The sequence below is a fragment of the Perognathus longimembris genome, chromosome 15 (genome assembly GCF_023159225.1).
Source record: "Perognathus longimembris pacificus isolate PPM17 chromosome 15, ASM2315922v1, whole genome shotgun sequence".
Classification (NCBI taxonomy): Eukaryota; Metazoa; Chordata; class Mammalia; order Rodentia; family Heteromyidae; genus Perognathus; species Perognathus longimembris.
Genome location: NC_063175.1, coordinates 49,252,291 through 49,274,285, shown reverse-complemented (window position 1 = coordinate 49,274,285; position 21,995 = coordinate 49,252,291). Strand labels below are relative to the sequence as shown.

At 38.2% G+C, this 21,995-nt stretch overlaps 1 protein-coding gene across 1 annotated transcript in view; it reads right to left on the bottom strand.

Moving 5' to 3' along the window:
• The window catches only part of Cdh20 (cadherin 20), a 171,605-nt gene that overhangs the window by 144,391 nt on the left and 5,219 nt on the right, over window positions 1–21,995 (bottom strand). The window lies entirely within an intron of this gene.

Sequence of the window (21,995 nt, the reverse complement as noted above, 5' to 3'; positions counted from 1 at the left end):
AGGAGGGCAGGTTTGGGTGTCTTGAGCATCAGTCAAGATGGTGGGCATTGCCAGGGCAGGAATTCTTTCTCTTGTTTTATATTTTCTTAAGTGTGAGTGAGCCCAACAGTTCATCCAATCATCAGTGTTCATGTTCTGAGAGCAGGTTTAAGCATCAAGGAATGAGTCATTTCCCTTCTTTTACATACTTCAATATTTGTAGGTACCAAATAGTTTTCATTTTTCCCCAGAGGGAAATAGGTACAGTGCCTGCAGGAAAACACCCGCAGAACGGTTTGAGCACACACATTCCCAGGGCGCACATCCCACCCGCGAAGTTTCTCCGTTTCACTCGCTCTTACCTCCACCTAGCCATCGTCTCCATCCCTATCCAGTGAAATAAAAAGAAAAACCATTGCCTTTTTGACAAGCTCTCCAGGGAATCTCAGAGACATTGAAATGTGACGACTGCTCTGTCTTTGGACTGGTGCTAAGGATGTCCTGCATTTAGCAAGAGTACTGTCCCCAGTTCAGGTGTTGGTGACACTTTCCATTGCGATGGAACCCGATTGTTGCTAAATAGTGGGTATGTACACGTCACCCGGCACACTGGGCATACAGCAGGGGCAAACAGGTGGAATGAGGCATGGTGCACCAGGGCCTAAAGCCCAGGCCAGAAAGATCAATTCGGGGGTCACCTCTAAGAACGTTCCATTGCTTCCATGTGAGTTTAACTCTCCTCAGGATTCCCAAATGCTCTGCAGATAAAATTGCCCCAAGAATGGGGGCAACTTGATGATTATCTTTGAAATATGGCCACATTCAGGCTTTTTAAGAATGACACATGTTAGCTTAGTAATGTTTTTACTTCTACTTTACTCAGATAATCTGTGCTTCCCACCCTTAGGCAGTCAGTGAAGTCAGAGGGAAAAGAAAAATGACTTCTTAGAAACTGGTCATGAAAGGTTCTCATTTGTGCCCAAGAGGGAAAGGGAAAAAGATTCCTAAGCTTAGTACCTGTTCCTCCCTTTGTTCTTTGTTCTTGCCGCTTTTATTATTTCTTCTGCTCTAGCTCTTTGCGCCTGCAGTGAAATAAGTGAATATAAAGAAAACATCTACACACAGGCACACACACACACACACACGCACACACACACACGTATAACAAATGTTAAATCTTTGTGATGAGGAAAATTTGAGTGCCTGTATTGTGCTCTACAGAATGTATTATGAATATGCCAAAAAAAAGAGGGGGGGATGGAATTAGGCAATGATATCCATCAAAGTGAATCAGAAACACAACTAAAGTTTAAAAAAACTCAAAGTTTAAAAAAAATTTAAAAAGAGAGAAAGTGTTTGCGTGTAATGATTTGGATATTTGTTTATAATAGAATGCAAAAGTGTGGTGTTCCATTTTGGGCAAGTTCCTAGATGGATAGGTTTGTGAAGTATATTTCTTTTCTGAGACAGGATTTCACTGTGTAGTTCAGACCCCTCAGAACTCTGTATCTGCCCGTCAGAGTCTACTGAGGGACGGCTGGGATTACAGATGTGCACCTCCACACGCCACCTTTAAGGAATTATTCAGTGTGCTCTTGGGTTTTGAAAAAGAGAAGGGAAGGATATAGGACCAAGTCTAAATAAGTGTTTCCAGAACAGTCATCCCCCAAGTGTAGAAAAATACATTCATTTTACAAATACTTGGAACAACTAAAAGAAGAATCTAATAAATTATGGAAGATCTAGAGGTCCAATAATTTTCTGAAATATATTTTATCATTAAGAAGATTGTACTTATAAAACCCAACCAAGAAGTATTGGAAACATAAATAACCAAGCACAGGTGCCTCATGCTAGTAAACCTAGCTATTCTAGAGGCTAAGATCTGGAAAATCAAGGCCACCTTAGGGGAATAAATTATTTATTTTACCAGAATTCATCTCCAAAATAACCATCAAAGAGCACACCAGCATCACAGGAAGGTTTGGTTGAAGTGACTGGTAGAGTGCCAGTCTAGCAAGCACCAGGCCTGAATTCAAACCCCAGTACTATTAAATAATAAATTAAACATGAAATGTCATTTAAAAATTCCAATAGAGTTACATCAGAATAAGAATGTAGTAGAAAGATTGAAAGTTTATGATAGGTCAGAAGAAGGTAGAGGTCTCCAAGGCTCAGCTCTTAAAGGAACTGGACATCATGAGAATGATGGGATGTCTCCCTGGTATACAGGTACAAGGACAGATATGAAGCACATAAATTCAAACAAAAATTCAAACAGTAAGAAATATTATGAAGAAAATTATTATCCACAACAATCTAACCAAAATAAAAGACACAGGGTCTGTGCATGATCGTCTCTGCCTGTAGTCCCAGGTACTTTGAAAAGCAAACTAAGAGAAAAAAGTACTAGGGATGTGGCTCAATGTTAGAGTGCTTGCCTAACATGCCCTAGATTTGATCCCCTACAGCACAATAAAAATAATAATTACAATAATAAAAGACAAACTGGAACTGGGTGACTGTGTTCGCCAGTGAGATTCTTTTCGATTGCCCTGGGGTATTTATATAGAGATCAGTTTGTATAGATAGATACCTGAATGGAGCATAGACATGAAGTATACAGACAGTGATGTGGAGAGAGGAAATTCACACAAAAAGGAGCAGCATGCTCTAGCCTCAAGACTGGAATGAGGAGGTGTTTTTGAGGAACTGGGAATCTGGGATGGCTAGAATACAGAGAAAGGCGAGAAGAATTTAAACAGGTCAGGCTGGGTGACAGACATGTCAGTTGCTTACTCTATTGTCTCCCCTTATCAAATCCTGACTTGGTGTGTGGAGATAATGAACCTGACTCAAAAGAAAGAAACATACAAAGCACATACTTGATTTAGTTGAGTTGTAGTAGCTTTATGCCATTGTTATGGTCAGTGAGATGAAGACTCCTGGGTGTACTTTCTAGGGAAAGGAACATTTTTCTGATGAAAAACACACTCAGCAGGCATGCAGTATTTTCATTCTTTGTTTTTTTCTCTTTCTTCTTGCCTGGCATATTGACATAGTGCCTGGAGATAAAGCAACCATTTTGTAACTATGAGGACAAAAGCCACAGGGAAAGGGTAACAGAGAATTAGATTTCTTAATGACTGTCAAGCAGCTGTACCAGTCCTGTACTTCCAACCTCTAACCTTGGCAGGAGAAAGAAACAAGCCTTTTGTTTAATGGTGATGAACTTAAATGTTTTGCCTGTTTACGTGTTACACTGTTGAAGCCTTTATAGCTGAGTTTCTGAATCGTGTAGCTGAAGGTATTAAGTGGGCAGTGGCAGATCGTGCCGGGTTTATTTGCCATGATAAGGATTTTCACATTTTATTCTAATTGCAACTGTAAGACATTAAAGGGTGTTAAGAAAAAGACTTGCTATAATCTAGCTTATTCTTGGAGCGTATTCTGGCTGCTCTGTATAAATTAGACAGCAGGGAGGCAAGATGGAAGCAGGAAGAACAGTTAGGAAGCTGTTGTAAGAGATGATGATGCTCTTTCCACTTGTTTTACTGCACGTATTTTAGTGAGTTAGGCCTTCAGAAATGAGATACTAATGGGCATGCTGTTGGACAAAATTTTGCATGTTGGAGAACATAGGACCAGAGTCACTCTGCAGCAAATACTTCCAGCCTCTGTGAGCAGTACTGGAATACTTTGGTGTCTCCTTTTAGCTTGCAGATGTTTAAATGACTATGCGAGTTAATTAGCAGTTATATACTCTGCCTCCTTGCCTGATCTAACTTATCTGTGCCACTATCTAGCCCCCTCCATCTTAGTTTCCCCCCCTTCTTGTTTCCTTTGCTAGAGATCATTAAAACATTAGTTGGAGCTGTCAGCCAAACTAATTGAAGGCCACCTGCCTTAAAGATCATGTTAATAAAAAACAAGGAACTCAGAAAATTGATTGGACTGGCTTTCTTAACTGCCTGAGAATTGGGGATAGCAGGAGTGTTAAAATAAGGAACAAAGTAAGCCGATACCGTGTAGTTGTCCTACAAATTATGGGTCAGCAAATTCTTTCCTTATATATCTAGGCTGCAGAGCAAAATATTAATTTTTAGAAGAAAGAGTACGGTCATCATTTTAGTCTAGTATCAAGAGAAAACAGAAGATTTTGCTGAAATAATACTTTGTAAATACTAAGTTAATTCAACATTAAGGAAGTGATTATCTCTGTGAGAAAAACATTTTTTATAAGGATGTGAGTGAAATAATCCCTTATAGTGATTTGAGAATGTCCTGAAAGTCAAGATGGATGGTATTGACTTGCTGTGTGCATTGAAGAGATCCAAGAGATAAATAACAATTCGGAAAAGAGAGTATTTTAGTGACAACTGAGAACTGTATCTTCACTGGCTAAGAATAGAAAAGTATTTCCTTCTAAACTTGGACCTCTTGTTAGAGCGTTTTAAAGCCGGAGAGCCAATGGACTCAAGTTTCTTTGTGTAGACATTCAAGGGTGGGCTCGCGCTCCTTTCCTAGGTCTACATACCTGCAGCTCTTCCCAGCACCATGATCCATTCCTTCCATAAAGAAGAAGTTGATCAAAGAGAAAGAGTGACTAGTTCAGGGTTATATGGCTGTTTGCAAGCAGATCATTCTCCCTTGATTGCAGTTTAATATTGACTTTCCTCTCTTTTCTTCAGTATTATGTTATGAACTTTATATAAATTTTCACTATATTAAGTTTTGAGATATTGTGCCCCAAATCTATTGTTTCTAAAATGTAATATCCGTGAATATGGACTTCTAAAATTCTCTTTTGTTTATCTAGTAGTCCTTATTCACATGTTTCATTTTCTTTTTCAGCATCTGCCCTTGTAGATGAGAGAGAGAGTGTGTTTCACCTACAAAAAGACTTTGATAATCATTTATGTTGAATAATTTTCTCAAGAAGAATTAATCATGTGTGCTCTGTCCTTGTGTTTATATTATCATATGTAGGTACAATAATTGTCCCCTTGTTGCATATAGACAGAGTTTTGTGAACTTTTAGAAGCCTTTTATTACACAGATACTATATAAAAAGAAAAGAAATATTGTGGCGATGTCATCTGCTGAATTTTTTAAACAATGAAAATATAAGAACTTAAGAAGGATATTTTATTCTTTAAGATAACTTTAGGAATAAATGGAACAAAATGATTGAAATAAGTAAAATTTAGTTGATGTAGTACCATCATGGAGAATACTGGCATCAGGTCTAAGTTGGAGGAATTTCTCTAGGCATGGAATGATGGTTCTGGATGTGATTTAAGGATATTTTCACACTCCTTTTGGTCAACCTTAGATAATTTTTGGTAGCATTCTTGTTCACTTTGAAAAATGCCCCAGTTTGGATGACAAATTATATACTCACCTTAATTATCAGCAACATTTTTATCAGCAACTATGGCAGAATAAAAACAAAGATACAGATAAGTTGAACAGATAGAATAAGTAGCAAAGACCATGTTAGACTTTGATGGAGGGAAATTACTTTCAGATTCTCAAAAGTCTAAGTGCATCATGAGGCAAGTTTAGCTGTATACTACGGAAAGATCTGGGGATTTTAATTCACTGGAGGCTTGGATGACATTTGCCAACGTGATGTTGGTAAGGAAGGCAGTGCTTCTCCTGTTGGAATGGTGGAATTACGTCTAGACCATCACTGGCCAGTGAGTGATGGATTTTTTTTTTTTTTACCATCTCTGAGGGTCAGCAGCAAGGTAGTTATTGTCCATGAGTAATAAGGATGCACTAGGATGCACTGGGAATATGGCTGATGAGGCTGATGAACTGAAGTTAACAATGTTAACAAACATTAACACGAATATTAACAAACATTAAAATATGTGCTAAGCACTGTGGTAGACATAGGAGATACAAAAGCAAGTAAGGCTATCTGTGCAATTCTAGTTCTTATCACCTACCAGACCAACCATCAGGAATACAGAACACATATCATGAATGCTAGTATTGCAATACAAAAAGTCCATTTTATGACAGTCCAAGGGAAGGAGAAATAAGCTCCAACTCTTGGACTTGAGAAGTTTTTTTTAGAAAAGCTAGACCTTGAACAGTAGTCAGATTTGGAAGGACAGAGAAAGCATTTGGCTGAGAAAGGGCCCAGAATCTGAAGAGCCTACAAACAAAATAGAGGATGTGCGTCAGTATTTGGATATAAATTTCAGAGAACCTTAATGCCACACACAAAAGGCCTTTGGGGTTTTGTTCTGTAGACAATTCAGTATCGACAATTAAGTGTGTTGGAAGCTGCTGTATTCGGTCTCTACTTTTGTTGTTGCACAAATGGAGGTGAGAGGAGAACTAGCAACCTTGAGCAGGGGAATGGGGAGGCAGAAACTAAGCACAGCAGGTGAAGCTGACTGAAGGGAGGCTGACTGGGCGACCACAGTTGGCTTCCTTCAAACAGTGGAAGAGCTGTGAGAACAAAAGGGATCAGAGTGATTGTATTGAGCACTAGCGCGCTGAAATAGAGTTGCAAATGTATGCGGGCATATTTTGAATTGATAAAATGAGTAATTTCCTCATAATGAGAGCTTCTATGAATGGAACAAAAAACTTGTAAAATAGTAAGCTTTTGGCCACCTAAGGATTTTGTTTCTGGGATGTTACTGGAAAGTCTCCAGCTGGCTTCCAAATTTTGAGATTTCAAGAAATTAGAATGACTAACTTTTAACTTTGCCAACTAAGAGTATTAAGTATGCTCCCTTTCTCTGCCTAAACTCTATCATCCCCTGCTATTTTCACTTAAGACAAGACAAGCAGTACATTTTAAACGAAGAAATCATCTGTTCTCAAGAAAAGGTAATGGTCAGTCTGATTCCATCTCATTGCTCATGATGTGAGCTATTTATCCCTAAGAACATTTCCCTCTTCTGTGTAGCCTGACCAATACTAAGAGCAAAAATATTTAAGTTGAAACAATAATTAGTGTTTAACACTAAGGTAATTGTATCTCAAATTTAGGTTGGGAAAATTACCATTGTTAAAATATTGCAAGCCTCCAGGAACTTGACAGAACAGTTACAGGAAAGAGCTGGTGGTCCAGGTATAAAATACTGTAATAATTACTACAACAGATGTCATTTACAAAGCTTCTAGAAATAGTAAAAACAGAGAAACACTAGTCCCAAATAGTTATCATAGAGGGCAAGACTTTTCTTTTCCTTATTATCATAAATCACGAAGCTTCATTGATGCATATTTTATCACAGGACTCTTGCCATATGGGATCTGAAGTTTCTGAACATATCTCCAGGGACCACAGTTACTGAAATAGATAATCAAGAATTCTTTTTGTGTGCCTCTCAATACAACCACTGCTCAGAATGAAATTAGCATCTTTTACAATGAAATACCAGTTGCTGTCACAAACTGACATGACAGCTGGAGAGAGAGCCTGTTTATCCTGTTATTCTTCGTGTTTCTGGTTCATTATGGTTTATTAAGATGTGTACTGTAAGTTCCTGAATGAAGAGATGTTGAGTTTTTGCACAGTGATTATCATTTGAATAGCAGCATGAAGAATCCATTCCCCAAGGAGGGGAGAGTAATGAAGGTCAAAGATCAAAATCATCATTCTATTATGCATCTCCTTGAAACCCTCATTGTTTATTCTCTCTAAGAATGTCTTATAAGATGACCTTCTGTCACTCTTATAGTTTGAAGCATTACTTTCTTTGTAGAACCGTTTGTGAGAAACTTGATTGTGACTCCATACTTATCAGCTATCTACTATGTAATGGCAATTGTGTTTCATGTTTCTATGTGATAATTCATGACATAGTTGTCATGATATCAGTCCTATAACACAGGTTATAGGACTGTTTTAAAGAAAGATGGCAAGTCACTTGACCAAAGTCACATGGATTATGGACATATTTAGACATCCCAATATTGTTGCTTTTTAAACAACCTCTCTTGATAGAGATTGCTTTACGATTGCTCTTGAAAAAAATTCAACCTTGTAGATATGCTTTCTTGTCTGGAGATAAGATAGAAGCAAAATATATAGAGATTATTCTCTGATAGCTGTAACCTTCATTCATTGGTGTTTCTTGTGTGTTAGTGAGTCTACAACATGCTTTCTATAGTAGATAACTAAATGTTATTCCTTTAACGTCAGCCTTTCAAACAACTGAACTTGCTCAGAGAGATTAGGACATTTGTCCAGATATTAAGTACAGGAACAGTGATTTAAAGCCAACCAGGCTCCCAACACCAGTGGGCAGCACCCCATCTGACCTCTGTCAGAGCTATGTAGAGTGACATCCACATTTACAGAAAACGAGCTAAGTCACATGGGGGAGGAGGTTTACATCAAGTCTTGAGCACCACTGATACTCAGAATGTCTGATTATTTCACAGTATTGATCTTTATGATTGCTATAAAAATGCATTTGCATTTCAGTTTTTGGATCAAGTACATACACAATTATTTAGTATACATCCAGTGCTATCAAAACAAGAGAATTTATGGAATCCCTAAGAAGGTGCTTGGTAGTGAAGGGAAGGTTGTAAGTTGTGTCAGAGTCTGGAGGAAACACATGAGTCCACTTCCTTCTCCTGAATACACAGAGTGCATTTTTCTCCAGTTGCTCTGAAGCTAGCACCATGTGGCAGGATCCTGACCAAAGATAGGAATTCTCCTGATTAGAAAGTGTTCTGAAAAATATTTACTCATCTGACTTTGAGGAATGAGTCCCCCCTATAGACAGAGGCTGTAAGCTAGAAGGTAGAAGCAGCCCAAAGCTCTGATTTAACTGGTTTAGGAGAAAAGTCCTCAAAAGGACCATCAGCTTGAAACTGAACTGTATTATGAGCAAGAGATAATCCAGTAAGTTTTGGTGTTCTAAAAGCTAGCATTTATCACCTAACATTCTAGCAGCTCACACTTCAGCTTTGTTTCTTGTAATGGCCTTGAACCACTCTGTTGGAATGCTTTCTCTTTCCAGTGTATAAAACTCACTCATCTACAATGGTTCTTTTGGATCACAGAAGGATTCTTGCTTGGGTATAAACCATTTGCATATTTACAATGACTAATCAGCTTGACCTGGACTCTCCAGTTTCAGTGTCAAGGAGTTTACTGAAAAGGATATAGTCTCTAATGAAAGTTAAGTATCTGTTGGAAAAACGATGATGGGAGGCCTGGAGACAAGCAATAATTTTATAACAGAAACTTCCAAAACAAAAATGATGAAGGCACAATATAAAACAACAACATGGAAAGAAAAACAGATTTTCTTTGCAAAAGAGCAAAGTAGTGTTTCTCAGGAATAGTGGCATGAGGGTCCTGGAATCCAGTGTCAGTTTAGTTGATTGCCATATGACCACTGGGAAAGTCCATGAACGTCAGGGAATTGAAAACACATGCAATGATTTGCTGGTGCTGGGTCAATCTAAATGAAATCCATACATTAACTAATGAACTTTACTTACTGAAAAGCCTCCTTTGCCTTCTTAGTTAATTCATTGATATCTTTAGCTCATGTTAGTTTATGGAGATACAACTAAAGTTATATTTTGAAGAACCTCAGTGTGAAGTAGATCAGAACATCTGGATTTGATATTGTTTGCCCTTCTGTTCTTTGATTATACGCATGTAGCAATTTAGGAGTCTATATACCCTTTGGCATGAAGTGGGAATTGGATTTTTGTTTGAGTTTGGAAATGGCGTAAATGAAGATGGTGTGATTCTCTGTGTGTATTTCCTTAGTGCTGCCTTTACAGTAACCATGAAAGAAATGATTGTCATTCCGCCATGTAGGATTGAATGTTTTAAAAGCACATGTTAATAGTGATGAAAAGGGCATATTGTTTTAAACAGCTAGAACAAGATAGAATCATTTTGGAATCTGTAGGAAACATTCATTAAGAACTTAAATTCCTTCAACATTTGCTTGTCTTCTAGTTGTCTTATATTCCTACATCCCAGCCTAGAAAGACATATTCAGAAGATGGCTGTGCTCTAGGTTCAACTTGTAAATCAATATTTAAAAGTTCTACATTGCTCCAGTTTACACTGGGGAAAGCATCAATATCACGCCGAAATCCACCTGTTCATTTTGGATGTGGGTAGAATTTCCTAGGAGGAGGCAGATGGTAAAAGTCAAATAGACAGTTTTTAGCTAGCAGGCTACAGAAAAAAGATTTGCCCAATTATACTCTATTTCCTGGAGTTCGGAGATGAAGACGCTGGTTAGTTGTTCTGGTAGTTTTGAGATTTCAACAACCCTTCAGAGAGTGACTAATTAAAAAGAGTATACATTTCTTCAGTCATTTTCAAAACGGCCCATGCAGTTTTAAAATAAATTAACTTCTCTCAATATATCACAAATCTGCATGTAAATTCCAATAATGAAAAATTAAAGGTAGTTATTCATCATTTTCCATGTTGGTACTGAGGTTTGAACTCAGGGCCTTGTGCTCAGCTTTTTATGATCAAGGCCATCATTCTACCACTTGAGCCATGCCTCCAGATAGCTTTATACTGGCTAACTGGAGAGAAGAGTCTTGCAGACTTTCTACCTCAGCTGGCTTTGAATCTTGATCCTCAGATCTCAGCCACCTGAGTGGCCATAATTATAGGTATGAGCCACCGGCACCCAGCTAGTTATTTGTATTTTAATCATTTGAAAGCTAGCCATGTGATCCCTGCCTCTAATCCCAACTATTCTGAGAAGCAGAGGTAGAGGGTCAGGGTCTAAGTTGGGCTTGCACAAAAAGCAGGAGATGCTACTTGAAAAACAAATGAAAAACAGTAAGTGCACGACTCTGAGTTCAATTTCCAGTATTGACAAAATTGAAGTATATAAAAGCAGATTCTTTTCCTCTTTTTCAGAGAACCATGCTTTATCGCTTCATCCCAACCCCTTTCTAACTTTCCTTTACCCTCACTTAGTTGTAGTTAAATGTCTTGCCATGCCCCGTCACCTCTGCAGCTTTTCCTTGTCCATACGGAAACAGTCTGGATCACTCAGCCTTTTGTAGTTTCATGGACCAGATACTGAGCTTGCAGACAGGGACGCAGACTCAGAACATCTCCAGCACTGAACAGGCAGAGCAGAATGCTTCAGGGATGTGGTCATGCACAGGAACACTGGCGTCCGTGTGGCATTATCATTGAAAAGAAGAATGCCAGTCTCTAGAGAAGGTGATGACTCAATTGAGGGAAGAGAAAGTATGTTCTTGAGACAAAGTCATCAGTGAAGGAAACACACTCAAATGTACCCAAGAGTGATGTACTGCAGCAAAGACCATTTTAGTCTTGAAGGTAGGGAAAAAAAGTATGACTAATTGTTGAGGCCTTGTTTACAAAGAGAAGTTCTGAACTATCTTTTGGAAGAGAGAATCTGAGATCATTTGAAAGAAATGTACACAGTTTTCTCCAGAAGTAGGAGTTGTGTGAGCAAGCCTATGACAGAAAAGTTGCTAAGAATAGAAGAATAAGGAAAGCAATTTTTATCTAGTTAAAAACGAAAGAAAGAAAGAGAAAGACTATACTTATACTTAAAAACACTAATGGAAGCCCCAGATGTGCTGGTGGGCAAAAGGAATTTGAGTAGCTAGTCTGAAAACATGAAATAATACATGTGAAACTAAAATTATTTGCAAACAGAGTGTTTTATACAACATCTTTATTTTTGTAATCATCAGCCAGTGAAACTTATTTTTGAGTCCACTGACTGCATGGAATCCCATAGTTGGTAGTATGCAGCCAAAAATACATCACAGTTTTTTATTTTTTGGTTGGTCATGGGGCTTGAACTCTGGGCCCGTGTGCTGTCCCTAAGCTCTTTAGCTCAAGGCTAGCGCTCTACCACTTGAGCTGCATGCAGTTCCACGTCCAGTTATCTGGTGATAAATTGGAGGTAAGAATCTTTTCTTCTGGTGGTAAATTGGAGGTAAGAATTTTACGGACTTCTCTGCCTGGGCTGGCTTTGAGCCATGATTCTCAGATCTCAGCCTCCTGAGTAGCTAGGATTATAGGCGTGAGCCACTGGCTCCCAAGTACATCTCGGTTTTTAAGGAAACATAACCAACATGCCCATCTGAAAAAAGAAGAAGATTGTTTTCTATATAGATTTTAGACTCTGAAGAGCTCTCAGTACAGTTATTCCTCCTAACTTAAATGGAAAAAATAAAGTCTTGATTATCCTGGCTGAGGCCATGTGAAAAGTTAGCAACAATAAATAATGTGTCTGCTTCAAGTAAAATCTTTCAAGTTTATTGACAGCATCTCATCTTCTTAATTATAGCTTCGTTGACAGATATTCATGTTGCATGCATAGAAATCATTTGAAACAATTCATATTCTAATTTGCTTTAGAACCAGAGGCATGCTTAACAGATGGTATTTTTGCTTCTTATGTTTTTAATAGTTGTAAACAATTTGGGATGAATAGACATAGGTTGTGTCACCAAGCAAGTAGAACTTGCTTGGCAAATCCTGCAACCCTTCTCCCATTCTTGCTCTCAGACCTACACAGTTCTTAGGTCACACAACTCCAAAAGGACTGAAAGCAAGAGTGAGATACAACTGAAGGATGAAATCATCCTGTATCTCATACATTTGACCACACCCACACTACCCAAATGGACCAATGAAGAGGAGCTGCAATGCGAGGAGGCGGGGCAACAAGAGCAGTTTCCAGACTGGGGCATCTGGACTTGACTTATCTTTGGGGAAGATCTTATCTTTGGGGAAAAATGAATTGTTGGAGCCCAGGCTTACTCAGTTTACCAAAAACCCTTCCCTAGTCAATTATTAATTTTCTTTCAATCATGTACAGTTTCACATAACCTTGAATTCTTTTGTTCTCTCAATTAGTGTAGATAATGATTATTGAATTAAAGTATGAAATTAACTTCATAGCTACATAGATTTTCTTTTTTTCAAACCTCAAAGAGAAACATGTGTCAAACTTGTATTTTGTGTTAGTATTTTTGTCTTCCTTGAAAATTTCTACTTATAAATAAAGAATACTTGTCAGAAGTTATGCTTTTCCATTTTTAAAAAATACATTTCTATGCTCTTTCCATAAATTGTTTATTGTTCAGTATGATTGTAACTTTTCAATGCAGTTCCTTATTTTCAGTGTTTTCAATTTGGCTTAAATATATTTTTTAACCAGTGCCAAATGTGCTAAAGATTTCTTTTTACCACAAAGCAGCAAGTTACCTTTCATTCCTTCCACAGGATATTAATGGTGGGGAAAAACTGGGGAAGGAAAGAGAACTTTTTAACTTAAAAGGTGCCTGCTGTACTGATAGTAACTTGTAGCATTTCTTCTCTTTCCTTGTGATGCATATGGCCATGATTTACTGGTCATCCTTTTTCTTATTTTTATACTCGTTACTCCAGTTGTAGATATTCAAATACCTTAGCCAGTGCTTTCCAAGGGTGCCATTATTTAAGGTCAGTACATGTCTCAGAATTGTACGTGAAGATAGAAATGGCTGCCACAGTGTCTCTGACACCCTGATTTAGGGGAATTTGATGAGCTCAGGACTAGGTACAGTAATAGCACTTATCTGTGCATTCTTTTACTCTCTAGGGATTTCTGTGGTCTTGTTTGGTGAACAGGGTGGCATCCATTTTTTTTTCTTCTCCCATGAATCCTAGTCTGTTCTCCCAAATTCCCTGAATAGCCTATCAGAGCCTCCAATCAGAGTAGCTTGTGTGTGATTCAAAACCTACCTTTCTGGCCTCACATTCCATGCTTTACACTTCTTGGAGCTGTAGAGATGTTTCCCATGATCCACTGAGGAGACTAGGTTCTTGATTTATAATATCTACCATCAAGAAATAGATGGAGAACAATCTTTTTATAAAGCTTTCCCTCTATGAAATAATGTAAAAACCCAGAGGGAGATCTGTGCATAAAACATCAGTGTGCTAATCTCCATTCCTCTTCACAAAGTCACATAAATGTTCTTCAAGCCACATTTGACTTGGTGAAATGGTACCCTGATGAGCAAGTGTTATGGTAAGAGGCTCAGTGAGGCAGTCATTTCAGATACGTGTTGGGGTGGGCTGCTTCAGGCTGTGAACATCCAGCACAGAACTATGTCATTAACAGCAGATCACCCTGGTCACTGGCAGATAAAGAAATGGACTTTGATGTAGTTCTGCAAGCCACAGGGCCCAGTGAAAAAGCTCCCGACTTTGTGCAAAATAATTGCCCCACAGCGAGCTGAGTAAATGCCATTTTCAGTCCTATGATAAGTGCTAGGGCCCTCTCCTACAGCTGCCTTCATGCTTTGCAAGAATGATCAACACAGTATTATGGGCGTCTATAAAGGTTTAAGTGCATGTCAGCACCAGGGTTGCAATAACTTTAGAAAGCAAATGCTGAACTGTGTTTTAACTCTTTTTAACTCTTATTGTTAGGAGTGATGAGCATGAAGCAGCACAGTTGAATAGGTCACCAGATTTCATTTGCAAAGTAGAAGTTAACCTCAAATCAGAATCATAAATTAAGCTGAAAGTTGAATTGGCTGACAGAATGGTTTAAAGCATTTAATTCAGTGTCTTCGAGGCACTGAAAAGACAGGTCATAATTTTAAAAATCGGTTTCGTTTGATGAAATATCTAACGAGATGATCATAAAATAGAAGATAACCCATGATAGCCATAATCAGAATAGAGAACAACATCTAAGGACGTAGTTATCTTAAAAAAAAACAAAAGGAAAAAAGAAAAAGTGACCACTAGGATTTCCTGAATGTGTTCTATAATTTCCAGAACAGTATCTGAAATGCCATTGTCAACCTTTCCTTTACAGGGGTATAGATAAGCACTTTCAAAATCCCACTCTGCTCATTTACTTAAAATCAGCTCTTCATAGTTTGAACTATTTGAAGGGAGAAACATCATGGATAATGGAAAACAGCAACTAATTTTTAAATGATGTATTTCAGCCTTTGAAAGATGTTTTGGGTATTTGCATAAATAGCCATATGTCTCAAACTGGAAACTGCCAACATTTCAAACAAAATCACGCATCGCTAACTGAATGATTGAGGTGATATGTTGCAGTGGTTAAAAACAGACTTTGTAGCCTTGGAAAGACCCAAGTTCAAGCAGTAAGGGTAGAATGAATAGCTGTGTGCTCAGTTAGCTCTCTGCCACTCAGTTTCGTGAAGCTGATACCCATCCGTACTTCATACTTATCAAAAATGAAAGGATCGTTGTCAGGGTGCATTTCCCAGTGCGTGTGCTATGTGGCATGTGATAATTCCCTTCCCTGCTTGTTTTCTCTTATCTAGCCTGAATACTGGGTTGGAGATGATTTTTTTGTTGTTGTTCTTAATAAGATTACACAGAGTAGATTACAAGGTGAGCAGTAGCCTTTAAGCAAGAGTTCAAATCCACAGAGAGCTGAGATCCCAGCAACCACCTTGGAGAAGCTCTCACACAGGGCCCTGTCTGGTGCAGCGCTCAGGCCCCCACCGGCCCGTCATCTGCATGTTCTCTCCTGCTGGCTGCTGCCTCTTGTCTCTCCTGGGAAGCGCACTCCCGGGGAGGACAATTCATCATCAGGAAACTCATCATTATGCTGGGATAAAATAGGCTTCTCTGTAGTTTCCATTTGGTGACCCTGGTTCAGGCCTTCAAGGCAGTATAGAATATATTAATTTTCTTTTTTTATAGGAAGATATTCCCGGATTGAAAAGTAGACTGTGGTAGGCCCTCTGGAGTGTTTTGTGTGTCACTTCTGCCATTTGCTAGACCTTTAACCACTTCTCATTGGAAAAGCCTTCCTAGGTGAGGAACCCCTTCAGGTACTCCGCTCAGGTAGAGTGGGGTGAGTGGATTGGGATATCTCAGGTGTGTCCTCCCTGAGACATAGGGAGAGAGCTGGCTCGTCACTAGCCATGTGGGGAGAGGAAGCCATCTAGCAGTCTGTGTTGGAGGGTCTGCCTTGTTCCAGCTGAGCGGTCTGAGCTCCTTCAACCTCCACATTTATGTCCATGTAAGTTTTGTCTTAACAAATATTTACATTTGGATATGATAAATTAAACAGAACTGTAAACAGTCACATAGTGAGACCAAAGGAGGATATTCTTAGGAGAGGATCACAAAGGCTTGAATAACTATGTGCATATGATTATACAAAATGATGTTTATCAAAACAAACTCCAAGAAATGGAAATGAGGTTTTTTAAATTTTTACTTTTTGTGAGCCCCGCCTCCTTTTGTCAGTTTTTTATTTCTGAACATTTTCTATTGTACATAAGTTTATCTGATTTGGGGAGAGTAAGGGAACATAGGGTGAACTAATTGAGCAGTGATACTTACTAAATACTTTGTTAAAAATGAACTATACAACTTGTGTGTGTGGGGGGGAGATTGGGAGGGAAAAAATTGGGAACAAAGAGGGAAGAGGTAACACTGTTCAAAAATAAATGTACTCATGGGCTAGGAGTATGGCCTAATGGTAGACTGCTAGCCTAGTATGCATGAAGCCCTGGGTTGCATTCCTCAGTACCAACATATATAGAAAAAGCTGGAAGTGGTGCTGTGGCTTAAGTAGTAGAGTGCTTGCCTTAAGCAAAAGAAGTTCAGAAGCAGTGCCCAGAGTCCAAGCCCCAGGACTGGGGGCTGGGGAGGGAGAAAGAAACATGCTTATTACCTGGTCTATTAACTATAACCCCTCTGTATATTATCACCCTTAAAATAAAAATAAGTAGAATAAAAAATTTGCCTTGAGAGATCCAATGTCTTTATCTGTTACCTGTTCATGCTGGTTTCACTGAATATGCATATATGATTGGAGTATAAGTACCATAATGTATCTTGCATTCATACCACTAATTCATGCAAAATATGGTCCATGACAGTTGAGACAGAAGCCTACAACAGCACATCCAAACCATGATTTATTGACTCAGTGATTTACTGAAGAGGTAATTGCGGCCAGGCAGGGGTGTACACATCTGTAATCCTAGCATACAGGAGACAGAGGCAGGAGGATTGCAAATATGAGGCCAGCCTGGGCTACACAGGGAGCCCTGTCTTAAAAAGCATGGGTACTGGGAAGTGGTTGGACATTTCCCTGGTATGCACAAGGTTCTGAGTTTGATCCCAGCACTGAAAAAAATGGGTTTCTTGAGTGGGTGACTGGATGCTAGCATGATTTTGGTCTCAGAGGATATAAAGAACTCAAGAGACACCTTCCTAGAACTCAGCATCTACTTAGACTAATTAATTGGCTTTTGGAGGGAACTAGGATTGAAAATTTTTCAACTGTGTTTTTAGCCTTTGTTGCTACTTCGATATAATCAAAACCATCTCCTGATCTTTGAGCCCCAAAGGGAATGAAGTTAGAAAGAGAAGATCCTATCTTAATGAAGGCATGTTGACTTAATCATTGTTCCTCAAGGCTTTATCTAATCTTTATTTTCAAATTAGCTACTATGTGGCTAGAATAACTTTTGAAAACTATATTATGACTTGGAAAATAGATACTCCATCCTCCAACTGAAAATGTGTCCTTTAGTAAGCAATTCATGGAGGTAGTAATTCACAGACATATTGTGGTGCCCAGGTGACATCTGCCAATGTGTGGAGACATTGTTGTTTGTCCTAAGTGGCAGGATATTGTTAGCATTTAGTAGGTAGGAGCCAGGGGGTGTTAAGGATCCTACACTGCCTAGGGTACTCCCTCACCCACACAGAATTAGCTGAGTGAGATGTGAGCAGTGATCATGAGGCAGAGAACTCCTGCAGAAGTGAGGAAGTATGACTGAGTGAGGGTCTTGGATTGGAAACCTGCTTGTAGGGACTAGTTAATCTTGAGTCCTAGTTTCTGCACCTGCAAGATGATGAAAATAGCAATCCTGATGGAGAAGGGAAATGAGGCAGGGTATGCGAAACATGCCACACAGTGCCTGGCACAGAGGCAAGGGTTTACTAAATAGTAATAGTTGTTGTTGTTTTCCTTTTAAAAAATCAATTTAATTTTATTGTAAAGGTGGTATACAGAGGGATTACAGTTGCATAAGGTAATGAGTACATTTCTTGTCAAACAGTGTTACCCATCTCTCCTTCCTCTCACCCAGACTCTCCTCCCTCCCAAGTTATAACACAGTATCTTATTTTGTTGCTCTGTTTGTATTATTTTGTTGCTTTGGATGCTACTATACATTTAATCGACATGAGTGATTATATAGAGGTTTCTGAAGAAATGTACAGCACTTCTATATCAAAAGCCAATTTGATTTCCAAATGTTAGCTAGCCCCATAAACTGCATGATGGTCTCTGTGCTGAGCGCCTGAAATGTTCCACTAAGATGCTGAACTACCAAATGGATTAATTTTTTAATGACTACTCAGGGATTTTATTTCCAAATGTGAGTATGTCTCAAATTTTATTTGAAATAAATGCCCCCAACATTATGGAGATAAAATTTGCGGGCTGTTGGTAAAGGTAGCTATAACTATAAACCTTGAAAACTATAATGTCAATAGAGATATACTTCGATTGCTAGATATTATTTGCTTTAAGATTTGATATTAATAATAGCACAGAAATGTTATTTAATCTTCATAGGATGGATATTCTTGGGAGTTATTGCCAGTTTGTACAAAGAATATGCATAGATTTAGATTCTTATTTAATATCTCTCAAAAGCTTGCATGAAACATTCTTTCAAATGTGACACTTACTTTCAATGATGTAATGATAATTCCTTTGCAAATGTGTACTCCAGATGAGGCCTCTGATGCCCCTGCATCAGAAGAATTGGATTCAAATCCAAATGAATTGTAACCGAGAGATGTTGGAAAATGTATTGTTACTTGTAATAGGAAATGCAGAAAGATGCACTTGATTATGAATGCTTGTGACTCCCAGGTCCATCTGCTGAAATCCTAACACCAATGGTATTAGAAAGAGGAATTTAAGGGAGATAATTGTGTCACCTGGGTGGAGCCTTCACTAATGGAATTAATGGCCTTACAAAAGACATTCTTGTGCCTTCTTCTTTCTGTAATGAGAGACTATGATGAGAAGGTGACAGTCTGAAATCAGATGAGGGGCTCTGACCAGAACCTGACATGCTAGCCCCCTGATACATTTCTAGCCTCCAGGTCCTGTGAATAAAATATCTATTATTAGTCACCTAGCCTACGTCCCATTATACCAGCCAGAACAGACTAAGATGTAAAAGAAGGTTAGGGTCTGTATGTGGAGCAGAGAGACAGAAATAGGGGGTGATACTGCCCAAAACAGAAGAAATCTTTATTTTTCTACTTTTGTTTGTTTGTAGTACTGGGGATAGAACCAAAAGTATTCAACAGAAATCTATTCATCTCTGCAGGGAAAAATATCTCCTTAGATTCACAGAGTAATATGTGTTCATTTCCATTCTGCTTTGGTAGTCTTTTTTTTTTTTTTTTGGCCAGTCCTGGGCCTTGGACTCAGGGCCTGAGCACTGTCCCTGGCTTCTTCTTGCTCAAGGCTAGCACTCTGCCACTTGAGCCACAGCGCCGCTTCTGGCCATTTTCTGTATATGTGGTGCTGGGGAATCGAACCTAGGGCCTCGGGTATCCGAGGCAGGCACTCTTGCCGCTAGGCTATATCCCCAGCCCTGCTTTGGTAGTCTTAACATAGTATTAATAACCTTCCAAAGAAAATACATACATTTGGGGAATTTTGCAAACCTAGATGGAATCACTTACCAATGAAATTTATAAGTATTTTTTATTAATGACTTGAACCATATATTTAAAAATATTTACCTAAAATATTTATGCTCAGGCATACTCTTAAAATATCTATCCAATAATTTATATAAACTTCTGTTTAGTATTTCGTATTTTAAAGATAGAAAGTGGAATCAACATTTCATTTATCCAATGGTGTTAGACAGAGAGCAAGAAAGCCATATCACATCTTTTCATGCTGCTCCGACCAAAACCTTAACTCTAATCTTAGTAAACAAATCTATCAGGGAACAAAGGGTAATTGAATCTTCATGCTAATTCTACCCTGGTTTCCTCCTGACTACTAGCTCCCAATTATGCCAACATACTATGTACTCTTCTCTGGGAAGACACTAAGGCCACCTTGTTCATTCAGCTTAGGTCATACTTAAAAAGAAAAAAAAACATGGCTGACGAGTTACCTACGGATATTTTCGTTCTTAATGAGCATCAGTTTTTCATAGCTCATTTTCATTATAAATCAGGTGCAGAAGCAGATTAGGGTAAGTACACTGGGCAAGTGATCTCACTGTGATATGTTGGTGGTAAGTTTGTGTCCTACTGGCAGATATTGAAAACATGGCTGCAGTTGGGTAGTTCAGCTTGACTATATGGCCACATATCAAACTTCTATAATCACCAGATGTGGTTCTACTACCATGGAATGAAATAATTGTCTTATTAACTAGCCTTTAATTAGTTGATACAGCAGATAACATATCATGAGTTAGTATTAATTGGTTTAATGAAGATTTAGTACTTTAATGGTAGATCTGCGTGTCTTACAATCTGGAAATTTAAAAAAAAAAAAAACAAACCACAAAAAACCACTGTGTGTCACTGGGCACTGGTGGCTCAAGCTTGCAGTCAATCCTAGCTACTCAGGAGGCAGAGATCTGAGGATCATGATTCAGAAGTAGACCAGGCAGGAAAAACCCATTAGACGCTGATGTCCAGTTAACCACCAAAAAGCCAGAAATGGATCTATGACTTAAGTGGTAGCGCACAAGTCTTAAGCAAAAAAAGCTCAGGGACAGTGCCCAGACCGTGAGTGCAGGCCCCAGGACTGGTATGAAAAAACAAAAGAGAGCAACAACAAGAAACCCACACTGGGTGACAGTAGTATCTTCATTACAAAAAAATATTATGTGTTTTAAACACTTTACATATGCATATACACATTCAATACTTAGGTAAAATGAAAAAATTTTTAAATAGCTCACTTGATGTTTTCCTACTCTCTTACCTCCTTTGAGTCTACATCAGACTGTTGTGTATAAAGACTGTTGTTGGTAATAGTCATAGACTGCCATTAAAAAAATCATTTAAAGTAATAAATCATTTATAGGACACTCAAGAATTTGTCCTTACATGTAATAGATTCATCTAACTTGAAAATTTGATTGATGCAACTTCATTTTCCTTAAAACAATGAAAAGCTTCTGCACAGCAAATGAAGCATTCAACAAGATGAAAAGGTAAAAATAATTGGTGCAGCATACATCAGGTAAAGGGTTAATATTCAAGATCTATAAAGATGCATACAATTTTAATAACAAGAAAACATACAACCCAGTTTAAAAATGGGCAATAATAGCCTCATATAGACAGTTCTCCAAAGATGATTGTCAATAACTATATAAACAGGTGCTTAATATAACGAATCATCAGGAAAATGTAAATTACAATCATTATATCACTTCACACCTGTAAGATAGCTTTCATGAAGAAGACAAAAATAGTAAATGTTGCTGAGGGTAAGAGAAAGGGGATCTGTGTGAACAGTTGGTGGGAATGTAGAGTGTTGTAGCCATTATGGAAAACAGTATGGAGCTTCCTAAGAACATTAAATAGAACTTTCATATTTCAAATCTTTCTTTTGACTATATGCCAAAAGGAAATTAATTAGACAACTCATGAAGATATCTGCACATCCATGTTTATTGTAACATCCAAGATAATGAAAACAATCTAGGTGTGCATTGGCAGACAAATAGATAAACTGGAAGATATATCCAAAGAAATATTATTCAATCTTCAAAAAGAAGATCTTGTTATTTACTACAACATAGATGGACCTGGAGAATATTATGTGAAGTAAGTTGAAATAAGGAAATAATGTTGCACAGTGTCATTTACATGCAGAAATCTAAAGGAAATTTAAAATACTTTAATATATGGAGACAAAAAGTAAGTCATTGGTGACTAGGGTCAGAGTTAGGGTGTAAGGTGGAGAGATATAGTTCAAGAT